We start from the raw sequence: 13,712 nt of genomic DNA, 5'->3' as shown, positions 1-13,712 counted from the left end.
AAAAAAAAAAAAAAAGACAGCCAAGCATCTTAATATTTTTCCCTACCTTTGCCCATTCCAACCATGTCACAATCCTTGTATCCCAGAGCCCTGCTGTTCCAGGGTTGTGTATACATCGTACTTTACCTCCGTCTCACTTAACCCATGCAAACCTGTCCAATAGTTTTCCCATCAGCCTTGTTCTTCCATTCCCCTCCCTCTCCTTGTGTATTGTCCCCCTCCCCAGCATCCAAACTATCCTGTGTCTATTCCCTACCCTGTGCTCCATCTTCCCCTCCCTCCCCTCACCAACCCCCAAGCCTGGTAATCAGCAAAGAATCCTCCCACCTCCACTGCCGCCTTAGTATGGGTTTTTTTCTTAGTCTTTTACAATAGTGGTCCTATACAGTATTTCTCCTTTTGTGACTGACTGATTTCATTCAACCTAATGTCCTCAAGGTTCATTCATGTTATGTGGTAGCTTACAACTTCCTTGTTGTTCTTCAAGGTAGCATAATATTCCATTGTGTGTATGTACCACAGCTTGTTTATCCATTCTTCCATAGATGGGCTCTTAGGCTGTCTACATCTTTTTGCTATGGTAAATAGTGCTGCTATGAACATTGGTGTATATATATCTTCTCATGTTATGGCTTGTATTTCTTGTGGGTTAAATGCCAAGTACAGGGATTGCTGGATCATAAGCTATTTCTATTTCCAACCTTCTAGGGAAGCACCATATTTCTTTCCAGAGAGATTGGACCATTTTGCAATCCCACCAGCATTGCAGGAGCACCCCCAGTCTCTCCACATCCTCAACAGTATTTATTGTCCTCTACTTTTTTGATCTTTGCTGTTATTGCTAGTGTGATTTGTTGTTTTGATTTGCATCTCTCTAACATTGGAACCGACTTGACGGCACTTCACAACAACAACAATAGCTAGTGATCGTGAACAATGCTTCACATGTTTGTTGGTTGCTCCTCCTTGGTGAAGTGTCTGTTCATGTTCTGTGTCCATTTTTTAATTGGGTTATTTGTCTTTTTCTTGTAGAGGTGTGGTAGTTTCCTATATATTTTAGAAATGAGTGCCTTTTCTGATGCGTTGTTGTAAAAGATTTTTTCCCATTCTCTGGGTTCCCTTTTTACTCTTCTGGTGATATAGATCTTTTTTTCTTTCATTGCTGGAGCAATCAATAAAAATTGCATGGGGTTGTTCTTCTAGTGTTTTATTTCCCTTACATTTTGCAAACATGTCAATTCATGTTGGAGTCAAAGTGGAAAAAGAAGTTGGGGAAGTGCTGTTGTGGGGGATTCTTTAAGCACCAATATCATCCTTTTCAAGTCTGATTAGATCTATTTCTAAGATAATAGAATAACACTATTTTGTCCACCTTACCTGCCCTGCTGCAAAGCAGACATTCAGAAGCCTGTGTTTTTACCTGCAAATACCTGCTTGTCTGACAGAGAATCAGTTCTAGCTCCTTATTCCCTTCTAGTGTCCTAAATCCTTTTCAAAAAGGGTTCATTTCCTTCTAGATCTTACGCAATATTAAAAACATGGAGACTACCTTAATATTCATCAACAAATGAATGGATAAACAAAATACAGTACAGACATACAAAGGAGTACTGGTGGTGGTCGTGGTTATTTGCCATGGAGTTGATTCTGACTCGTATAACCCAGTGTCGGGTTTTCAAGGCTGTAAATGTTTGTGGGAGTAGAAAGCCTCATCTTTCTCCCATGGAATGACTGGTAGTTTCAAACCGCTGACCTTGAGGTTAGCAGCCCAACTTATAGCCACTACACTACCAGAGCTCCTTTGTTGTTTTTGTTAGGTGCCATCGAGTCGGTACCGACTCATAGCAACCCTATGCACAACAGAATGAAACACTGCCTGATCCTAGGCCAACCTCACAATTGTTGCCATACTTGAGCCCATCGATGCTACCACTTTGCCAATCCATCTCCCTGGGGGGTCTTCCTCTTTTTCTCTGACCCTCCCCCATACCAAACATGATATTCTTCTCTAGCAACTGGTCCCTCCTGACAATATGTCCTAAGTATGAGAGACGAAGTTTGGCCATCCAAGGAGCACTCTGGCTGCACTATGCAAATCAAAACATCAATGAGATATCACCTCACACCTACAACCTTCTTTACCCTACTCTGACACTAACCATGTCTCCCCCAACACTCTCTGCTTCACACCTGGGTTCAATACCCTATTGAAATAACCACAAAGAACTCATAACAATATTCACAATTACGGAGATTTATTAGGGAAGTGTTGTTGTTGTTGTTAAGTGCCTTGCAGTCCAGTTCATTAACCCCCTGTGCCACACCAGGACTCCATTAAGTAAGTGAACAGGGTACAACTGAGAAACAAGTCAGGATATAGCAGTTCTCCAGTTAGGTACACGTGTCTTATGTCTATCATCCATGTGGTCCCGTGGCCTCTACCCTGGTTCGGGCAAGAATTACCAAGCTACTTTAGTCCATCTATAAATGTCCAAAGGGCATATTCTGCAAATCAGTCTCCTGTCTAAAGGCACACAGCTTTACTCAGTCCATGGACCTAGATGCCTACAGCTCTTCCAAGTCACCACCTCTGCTGTCATCGCTTTTCTGGATAGTGATCTCACACTCTACTCATGCTTTTCTTTCTTGACGGTCCTGGGATCGTCCTTCCTGATTCTGAGACAGCTCCTTTAAACTTAGCTGGATAGCAAAACTAACCAATCCCAGCCTTTGAGTCCTATAAACCTTATTTGTATGGTCCCACCCAATCACTTGGTGGGAATTAAGAAGACATTAGATGTAAAAGTCATATCAAGTAAATTCAAGGTACCACAGTACTTCAGTCATATTGTCAGGAGGAAGCAGTCGCTGGAGAAGGATATTATGTTTGGTAAGGTGGAGAGTCAGAGGAAAAGAGGAAGACCCCTAATGAGATGGATTGGCCAAGTGGTAGCTTCCATGGACTCAAGCATGGCAACAATAGTGAGGTTGGCCCAGGATCGGGCAATGTTTCCTTCTGCTGTGCATAACGTCGCTATGGGTCGGTGCCGACTCAATGGCACCTAACAACAAATATATACAAGTTTCACTGGTTTTACTTCTCTAGATAACCCAGCCTAAAACATCTAACAATAGGTTTGCTTTTTTCCATCCCATTTGTGATAACTAGACTGCCATTTCTTGGTGCTTTGTTAACATGCCCAATAATTTCTCATATTTATTTTAGATTTATAATGCGCTTACTTTCTCTGTTTTTCTTAAGTAAAATATCTTTGTGTGCGTTGAGATCTCTGAAAAGTGCTCCTGGAGTAAGAAAGGTACCTTTCAGCTTGCCCTAGATTATTTCTAAAATATCTGTAGTCTAATTAAGAACATTAATATGGTGCTATGGATTACTTAATATGGCTCTTCTGGCCAAGTCTTTGAAACTCCCACCAAATGATCAGGTAAAACAAACAAAAAAACAAACAATAGCTGTTGTCTTAGGTTGGGTTCTCTAAAGATAAAAAACCAGTGCTATATATGTATATATATATGGAGTCCTGGTGTGGTGCTATGGGAAAAGCACTAGACTGCAAGGTCAGTTTGAACCACAAGGTGGATGTTTCAGACTCAACAGCTGCTCCTTGAAAACCCTATACAGGGTTGCTGTGAGTCAGAACTGACTTGATGGCGCTTAACAACTATATATCTATATATCTCTGTCTATCTAATCTATATATTTATATATATCAAGAGAAGTTTGTATCAAGGAAATGGCTCACGATTGTAGAAACAGGAGAGTCCCAAATGCAAGCCCGACAAACCAAGATTTGTGGGTGGGGCCAGAGGACAAGAATCCCAAGTTGGGCGCAGAGCAGGACGCTTCAGCACTGGAGCAGGGGTGGCAGCAGAGTGATGGTTGACCTAGGCCTGAGCAGGCATGCTACAGAACTGGTAGCATGGGACACACAAGCCAGGGCAACAGGAACAGGGGTGCAAGGCCCTCTGGTGGGCTTACGGTTTTCCAGGCACACTCTGTTGGCAGTCCTGGCCAGCAAACGCACAATAAAGTAGGCCACTGACTCAGGTTCAAAGAACCAGAGTTTGGAGGATTAACCATATTCAAGATCCAGACCCAGTGGGGAAGTGTGCAAGTCTTTCCTGCTTGTCAATTATATTGGGATCAGGCCACACCCCCAAGGAAACATCTTTTCAATTGATTGGCTACTCATAGCCAATCATCATAGAATTAACTATGTCCCTAGTCAATCATCCTAGAGTTAACTATCAGTTGCCAAACAACTGGGAATCCTGGCTCAATCAAGTTGACAAAGAACCTATCACAGTTGTCAAGTCAACTCTGATTCATAGTGAACCAGATAGAGTTTCTGAGACTATATCGTTACAGAAGCAGACAGCCTATGCAGAACAGAGGTGTTTGTAGCCCAGTAAAGGATGGGATAATTTTCTAATAAGAAAATAGGTTACATGGCATCCTTGTGGAGCAGGACCATGTAAATGATGTGTGTGGAACTCCAACATGGAGATTGGCCCGTTTTGCCATCCCACAAGGTGTAAGATGAATCATCTCAGAAGTGAAAATGAGCATCTCACTACCATCAAGAAAGAAAATCCAGGAGTGGAGTCATCCTTTGGACCCTGAGATCCCAGCACTGAACCTCCTCTATCCAGGAGATAGAGAACCCTGACACACTCCACTCCTAGCTCTTCTGCCTTGTTGGTAGTGCATTCCCCCATTCCTGCTTCTGAGATGGCTCATTTTATACCCACATTAGCGTTCTACGTTTTTATAATCACAGCCCTGTTACCAATCATTCACAAGTGTCTATGCTATTCAACCAGCATCTTCTCCGGCCATCTATTACCCAGATCCAGCTGGGAAAAAATTATATAAAGATTATGGGTAGAAAAGTCAGCTTAAATAGTTCAATGTACCCCATGCCATTTTTACAATGAACTTCTTGGTTTCCCAGGCCATGTTTTAAGTGGATAAAAAGCCAATAGAAATATTCAGCACTATATGTATATGCATTAAAAATATGATAACCATATGACCTCATTCACTGAAAAGAAACCTTTTTGGAGTAAAAGGTGTGTGATATCCAGGAACATGCTCATTGTTCCTTGGAATTTGACCAAAAGTATTTCCGGATGTCATTTTGAACTGCATTATGACCTATCCAACCATTCAAGTCATCCCAGAAAACCCCCCAACAGTTGCTGAGGTTAGTCAATAACCCAGGAACTCACTGAGTTCACTGGGGCAACTCATCAAAAACAATTAGCCCTCTTTTTTTTTTTTTTTTTTTAAATCTCAAAGCCCCAATCTTAGACTCAATCCATTTGCCTCAAAAATACATTCAGTTGTGGAGCCATAGTGGCTGAAAGGCTTTTCGCGAAGGCTTTGAGAGATCTGTCAATAATCAGGAGGAATTACCCAAGTACAAAATTCAGAAGGGTGGGGAAAGAAGGAGGAATGGAAACGGAGACACAGGGAGGAAATGGGATAAGTGGTGAAGGGGATTGCAACTGAGATGAACGAGTCTATGATTTGTTGAATCTGAAGCTGATGGTCTGCTCTGTAAATCCTTACTCAATTCACAATAAATAAAAAGTTAAATAGTAATAATAATACTAGGAAGAGGAGGAGACCCCTTCCTACTATTTCTGTCTAGCCCAGAACTATTCTTGGATTCTAAGTATTGGAAATGTTGGGAGCACCCAACCATGGGGAATCAGGTGTGCCACATGAGGCCGCAGCCACAGACAGCAACTGTGGACACAGAGAACCCAAATCTAGAGAAAAGTCAGGGGGGGCTGTCTTTGTGGGCACTAGTGTGGTATCCCCCTTTGGTTGCTCCTAACAGTAATGCAGGGTCACTGTGATGGAAAGAGTCTGGGTGTGTCTTTATAAATACAGTGATTCATAAAAGCCAACAGATACTGAGTTACTTAGAGATTGTTGTCCTTAACCTCTATAATACTCCTTGTTGTTGTTAAGTGCCATCAAGTCAGTTCTGACTCATAACAACCCTATATAGGGTTTCCAAGAAGAGGCTGGTGAGTTTGAACCACTGCCCTTGTGGTTCAAACCAACCTTGCAGTCCTGTATTTATCCTATAGTGCCACACCAGGACTCAATAATAATTCTATGAAGGATTATTTATATACTCATATTTCCATTTTACAGATAAGGAAACTGAAGCACACACAGAAAGGTTAAGTGGATTGCCAAGGCCACATGACTGAAGAAGCAGAGATGGGATTAGAATCTATTTGACTCTGAAGCCTGTGGTCTTAACCACAGAGCTCTACTACTTCCTAACGCAGAGAATGAGGACAGATTCAGATGCTAGCATTCTAAAAACTGTTGCTTTTGTTATAACCACCAGCTACTCAAATACATTCATTAAGTATTAATTTATAAAACACTGCTAAGAATGCTAGACATTTTTATATATGCATGATTTTGTCCCCTTGTTACAAAATGCTATAGAAAATGTCTTTGAATTTTTTTAATATAAATTCACACATTCAACATAATCTTTTTTTTCTACTCTACTATTTTACCACTGTTCATAATAAAGGTGGAACCCAGTGTATTCCAAACCATTTTCAGACAGTGTATTTTTTCAAAGTAATCCTAGAAAGTAAAGAGTATCTCTATAAAGAATCCCCCCTTTCCTTGTAACCTGAATGAATGTATAATTCTGCATTGAAAACTGTTGAGTCCACCATACATTACTTTGTCTGAAGCCTCCTGAAATAAGTTTACATTTTTAAAAACTTTTTATTGTGACTTGAGAGAAGGTTTACAGAGCAGATCATCAGTTTTACATTCAACAAATCATAGACTTTGCTTCATTACAATGACTGCAATCCCCACCATGTACTTACTATCAGTTAACCATATTTACCTCTATTCACTTTAACTCTGGTATTCCTCCCTGTGTCTCCCACTACCTTCATCTTTCCTCTGCCAACGTCTCTTGTATGTTGTCTGGCCTGTCATCACTGTTAACATGTGTCTACCCTTTAGCCCACAAATAATTTTCCCTCTCCTTCCCATAACCATCATAGATTATTTCTTTTATTTAAAAAAACCCTATTTTTAAAATGATTTAAACATTGGTCCTATTGTGATTGACTAATTTCATTCAGCCTAATGTCCTCCAGGTTCACCAAAGTTGTAAGGTGTTTCACAGATTCATTGTTATTCTTCAATGCTGTATTCCATTGTATGTTCCAAAGTTTGTTTAACCATTCTTCTGTTGATAGGCATTTTTAGGCTGTCTCTTACAGACAGCATATTGAAGGATCCTTTTTTCTTATCCATTCTGCTACTCTCTGTCTTTTGAGTTGTGCATTTAATCCATTTGCATTCAGTATAATTATCAGTAAGTCTGAATTGGTTGCTGTCATTTTGTGTTTTTTTGTGGTGCTGCTGGGTTCTTTGTTGCACATACATTTCTATGCTGAGTTCATTTTGTTTGTGGGTTTTCTTTTCATTTTCATTTCTGTTATGTTAATGTTTACCAGATATTTCTGAATTTTTCTTTTTATTTTGATGTGCAGGTACATTCGTTTTGAGGTTACCCTACAATTTGTTTAATTTTTCCCCATTTCAAATAGTATGTTTTATTTTGAAATCTACTTGACTTCCTGGCCATTTGGAATCTCTGTATTTACACTAGACCCTCTTTTTGCTTTGTAGTTGTCTTAATGATATCTTTGGTTCCCTATTCTCAGTCTTGTAGGTTTGTATTACTTTAAATACTTCTATATCTGGACTGAAGGATAGTGTAGTGTATCTGGTAGTGTAATGGTTATGAATCGGGCTGTGAACCTCAAGGTCAACAGTTCAAAACTATCAGCTGTTCTGTGGGAGAAAGATGAGGCTTTCTGCTCCTGTAAAGATTTACAGCCTCAGAAGCCCTGTACAGGGTCGCTATGAGTCGGAACCGACTCCACGGCACATAACCACCACCACCACCACATTTGGATGGAGTTGTAGGTGTTGTCATGTGTGGTAACCTCAGGTTGTTGTCTGCTGTTGTTGCTTCTCAGTCCAAAGAACTCCCTTAAGTATTTTTTGTAAAGTTAGTTTTGTTATTACGAATGCCTTTAATTTTGGTTTATCTGGATATGTCCTAATTTCACCATCATATCTGAGGGACAGCTTCATTGAGTATATGATTCTTGGTTGGGATGCCTGGTCTGAGTGGCCCAACTAGAGAACATTGACCCCTAAGTGCTACCCATCTTGTTGGAAGCCCAGTCGTGCTGCACTTCCTTGGGGTCAGAGGCCCACCTTGTATCCAATCAGTATCCTTTCCTCCGCACCCCTGACATCAGCCCCAAACCAAGTATAATCGAGTAAAGCAGTGCATTTCAGCTAAGATGGACTGTCAGGTAAGGTAGATGTTGTGGCTGGCAGGTTCTCTACCTTGCTCCTTAAAAGTGTGGCCTCTGTACCGGCAGTGTCAGCATTACTTCAGCCCTTCCCCAGACCAGCCCAATCAGAATCTGTACCATTAACCCAGCTTCAGGTGCGTTGTAGGATCATTAGAGTTTGCAAAGACGTGGTGCTACCCATACACATCTGAGCAGAGCAGCTTTTCCAGACTACCTGTTACCTAATGGGGACCATTACTTAGGTTCTTGCTTTTGTCTTGTATCCTATTCTCATTTTTTTCTATTTATAAATTCCAAGAGCATCTGTTTATGGAGCACTGTTGTTATTCTTGCAAGAGAAAGACAAGGCTGTCTGCTGCCATAAAGCTTTACAGTCTTGGAAACCCTAAGGGGCAGTTGTACTTTGTCCTGCATAGGGCCACTGTGAGTCAGAATCAACACAGTGCCAGTGGGTTTGGTTTTTGGCTTTGGCTGTTATTCTTAGGTGTCAGCAAGTTGGTTCCAACTCATAGCAACCCTATGTATAAAAGAGCAAAACAGTTCCCGTCCTTTGGCAGTTCCCAGTTGATGTACTGCTGCAATCATTTAAAAAATTATCTTTAGCAAAAATTTTATTTGTGTGTTATATTAATGATGTTCTTGTTGTTGTTGTTAAGTACCATTGAGTCATTGCCAACTCATAGCAACACTGTATAGGTTTCCAAGGAGCGGCTGGTGGGTTTGAACCACTAATCTTGTGGTTAGCAGACCAGTGCTTATCCTACAGTGTCACATCAGAGCTTCATATTAATGATACTGTGTAATAATTTCCACATTCTGTTGGATCACTTTTCTTTGGAATGGCCAGGTAGTTGTCCTCCAAATTTCTTGCTCTATTTATCACTATGATATATTTATCTTCTTTTTGTAAATGATGAAATTGAGGTTAGAAATGTAATACCACATGCCCAATGTTATAAATATGAAGCCAAGATTACTTTATCATTCCTATATAAGCATTTTTTGCCACGCTCAAGGAATGACTCCTTTAAAAAGCGTGGATACATCAAAACAATCTTTGAAAGAATAATGTGGAAAGATTTTGGCCTAGGTTCCTCTTCCTTCACCTCATCCAGAGGAGGAGCTACTTTAACAAGTGCCAAAGAAACTCCAAAAACTTCAGCCAAGCACTCTCCTTCAGTACTCCCCCTAAGATAGAAGTTATAACCCTGGTACATTTATAATCACCTAGGGAGCTAAAAAATAGAAAGAAAAAGGAAAAAGTCCACTGTTGAATTGTGCCTGGGGTCTTAGAAACTTGCCAGTAGCTACCCAAGATACAAATGGTCTCTATTCACCTGTGGCAACAGAGAAAAAAGAGCACTGGGTCTAATTGCTTCTATGAACTACTACCTCTTTAGTCATGAGACCAGAAGAAATGGATGGTTATCAATACTGGCTATCAATACTGAACATTTTGTTCAAGATCCAGCATGTGGATCTTGATAAAAAAGATTTTTAAAAGATTGAACGGAACTTCAGATTCTAATGAAAACCAAACTTACTGGATACATTGAGACTGGAGTAACACTGAAATCTATTGCCTGGAAACAACTTTAAGCCTTGAAACAAAGCTGTCCCATAAACTCATCTGTAAACAAACAACAATTTAGCTCAATTCACAACGTTTTCCTTGAGCATTGTGCTCTTTCAAAGACTTATGTATATGCAATCAAACTGAAGACAGTAATTCTAAAGCACAGAGGAGATCTTCAAGGAGCAGATAATCTAAGTTAATGGTGGTAAAATAATGTGGACAGAGATGGTGAGAATGGTGTTATAATAGGAAATGTATAATGTCAATAACCTGTGCATGTACAAGTAGTTGAATGGGTATATGTTTTATTGTATATATTTTCACCATAAATATATAATTTTTAAAAAATTATCATCTGTGTTCCACCTCCAGATAATCTGAAATAATTGACCTGAAAGGGACTAGGATTAGTTTTCCTTTTTTTTTTTTTAAACGTAGATGACTCTCTCAGGATGGCAAGGTTCAGAGACCATGATCTAAGACCAGATAAACCAATGATACCCAGGTACCATCAGAAGGACTGTGTCTAAAAATTGCTCCAGTGAAGGGCATTTAGTAGTTTTTTGGAACCACCTCTCTTCATTAAACTAGACTACTGAAAGGACTTTTTCTTGACATGATGCAAGGCCAATTCACATCCAGTGTTTTGTAACACAAATTCATTTTGTGGTATGCATCAGCAAGGGAGAGCACAAACATAGAGGATGAGGATGGAAACCATGCTGGAGGTTTCCATTAGCTGGTGAATAACTTCTTCCGCACTGCCAAATAACTCTGGGGTTTCTCAGGGACAGCCACCATGACAACTGTGAGGGTCAGCAGATCATGATATTGGTATCTCTAGGTTACTACAAGTTTAAAGAGAAGGCTAAGGCCATTTCAAACTCTGGAAGTCAACTGAGAAATGAAAAAAGCATTTGAGAAGATTTCAAAAATGTTTGTGGGAAAATTCCATGATTTTTAAATTCCATTTTCCACGACTTTTGAAAGGCCCCTTGTAATTTACTCAAAGAACTGAACCAGGCCTGAACGCTTTAGTCAAGAGTGACAAACAATAAATGAAACAAAATCTGTTCATTTCAGTGCTAGGGATTCTAAGAAAGATGACAGATTGATCGTAGGAACCTACTTTTGCCAACTAAAACAAAAGCAATACAAAAATAAAGCAGTTTCTTTTTTTTAAGGCATAAACCAAAGGACAGAAAGAATGAGTTAAATACAACAGTAAAATAATTTTGGTAAGAATAAAGCAGATGGAAAAAAGAAAGGAATTTAACAGAATGGAAAAGTCTAAAGGTAATAAGATTGAAGGTCCCCTAACTAAATGGTCAAGTCAGATCACCTGGAATTAATCTTAGCCTATAATGTCCAATTGAGATTTTGAGCTTTCCCATGCTTTATTCTCAAATAAGAGCAAACATTGAGGATTTACCAGACATCAGAGGGAAGCCTCTAACGTCAAAGATCCAAAGCAACTTGGAGGAAACAGATAGTGTGTAGAAGAAAGTAATCACCAATTATGAAAGAAGAACAAGAGAATACTAAAAAAAAAAAAAAAAAAAATCAGAGGAAATTAACTCAGGAAATATCAAGTTTTATTTTTAAAAAATCAGGGGAAATTAAAACTATAAAAGAAAAATTGAACAACTGAATAGAAGGTTTGGAAAAGGAAGCTGAAAAAAATCTTCCAGAAAGTAGGGCAAAAAGACACAGAAACAGAAAATAGGAGTGAACAGAAAGAAACTTAGTGGTCATTTTTACAGGAATTCCATGGGGAGAAAATAAAAGGAAGGAAGTCATTGGAGAAATAATTCAAGATAATTTCCTAGAACTGAAGGAAATAAAAAGGGTTTACCAAGAGCTCAACATAATAGATGAAAATAGACCTATAGCAAGGAATATTAATGTGAAATATTAGAATACTGGACACAAAAAAGAAGAACCAAAAACTTCAAAGGATGGTAGTGAAACAAGTCACACAAAAAAGAACCAGGGATAAGGATGGATTCAGACTCTTCCAATTGTTGCACTGCACGTTGAAACAGTGGGAAAATACCTTCAACTTTCTGAAGGAAAATTATTTCCAACTGAGAATTCTATACCTAGCCAAATGATCAGTCAAGTGTGCTGGGCAAAATAAAGATACTTTCAAATAGTTAAAGGCTCAAAAAAATTTTAACTTGCTTGTTACCAGAAGCTACTTACGGTGTTCTTTAAAATGAAGGGGAGAGCCTTTACCGTAGCTTGTGAACGCGGAGAACCAGGTTATCAAGTACAAGGCTGCAGTAGCCTGGGGACCTGGAAAGCCACTCTCCATAGAGGAAGTAGAGGTGGCACCCCCAAAGGCTCATGAAGTTCAAATTAAGATTACTGCCACTGCAGTTTGCCACACTGATGCCTACACTCTGAGCGGGGCTGACCCATAGGAGTGTTTTCCAGTGATCTTGGGTCATGAAGGAGTTGGAATTATAGAGTGTTAGTCAAGGAGTTACTAAACTGAAAGCTGGTGATATTGTCATTCCATTTTACATCCCACAGTGTGGACAATGCAAATTTTGTCTAAATCCTAAAACAAATCTTTGCCAGAAGATAAGAGTCACTCAAGGGAAAGGATTAATGCTGGATGGTACCAGCAGATTTACTTGCAAAGAAAAGACTATTTTACATTACATGGGGACCAGCACTTTTTCTGAATGTACAGTTGTGGCAGATATCTCTGTTGCTAAGATAGATCCTTCAGCACCCCTGGATAAAGTGTGCCTGCTGGGTTGTGGCATTTCAACCAGTTATAGTGCTGACATGAATACTGCCAAGGTGGAGCCTGGCTCTACTTTTGCCATCTTTGGTCTAGGAGGAGTTGGATTGGCGGCTATCATGGTCTGTAAGGTAGCTGGTGCATCCCAGATCATTAGTATCAACATTAATAAGGATAAATTTGCAAAGGCCAAAGAGTTTGGAGTTTCTGACTGTGTTAACCCACAGGACTTGAGGAGGTGCTTGTTGAGATGACAGCTAGAGGGGTGGACTACTCCTCTGAGTGCACAAGTCATGTGAAAGTCATGAGAGCAGCACCAGAAGCATGCCACAAAGGCTGGGGTGTCCGTGTGGTAGTTGGAGTAGCTGCTTTGGGTGAAGAAATCTCTACTCATCCATTCCAGCTGGTAACAGGCTGCACATGGAAAGGCCTTTGGAGGATGGAAGTGTTTAGAAAAGCGTCCCAAAGCTTGTGTCTGAATATACGTCTAAAAAGATAAAAGGTGATGAAGATACTCACAGCGTATCTCAACCAAATTAATGATGCTTTGACCTGATGCATGCAGGAAAAAGCATTCGAACTGCTGTAAAGATTTAAATTCAAAAAGAAAATGTGTTCATCCTTGTACCTAAGTCTTGGAGGTCTGATGGGAACAGCCAGACTGGCAGGGCAGTGCTCTTCCAAATTCACAAACTCTTACACTTTAAGTAAACCTACTCTAGGGATTAATGTTTTCTGTGTAATTCCTAAATCTCTGTAATCAAGGACAAGACTAATAATAGTCTTAAATCCATTTTCTGAACTCTTCATATAAATAATTGCTAGCTCATTAAAGAATATTTGACATACTAAAAACAATTTTTACATATGAAAAAAATTGAAAGGGAACACTAAGAAAGAGGAAGATACAAGATACATAGGGGATACGTGAAATGAGAGAAGTTACATGAATTCCAAGGATAA

At 39.7% G+C, this 13,712-nt stretch overlaps 1 pseudogene; it reads left to right on the top strand.

The window, feature by feature from the left end:
• LOC102830214 overlaps positions 1-13,346 on the top strand; it is a 55,504-nt pseudogene extending 42,158 nt beyond the window's left edge.
• The last annotated feature ends 366 nt before the right edge of the window (positions 13,347-13,712 follow it).

This window comes from Chrysochloris asiatica, unplaced genomic scaffold (assembly GCF_000296735.1).
Source record: "Chrysochloris asiatica unplaced genomic scaffold, ChrAsi1.0 scaffold00052, whole genome shotgun sequence".
NCBI classification, from domain to species: Eukaryota; Metazoa; Chordata; class Mammalia; order Afrosoricida; family Chrysochloridae; genus Chrysochloris; species Chrysochloris asiatica.
The sequence above is the reverse complement of the archived record's forward strand: the minus strand, read 5'-3'. Positions and strand labels throughout refer to the sequence as shown.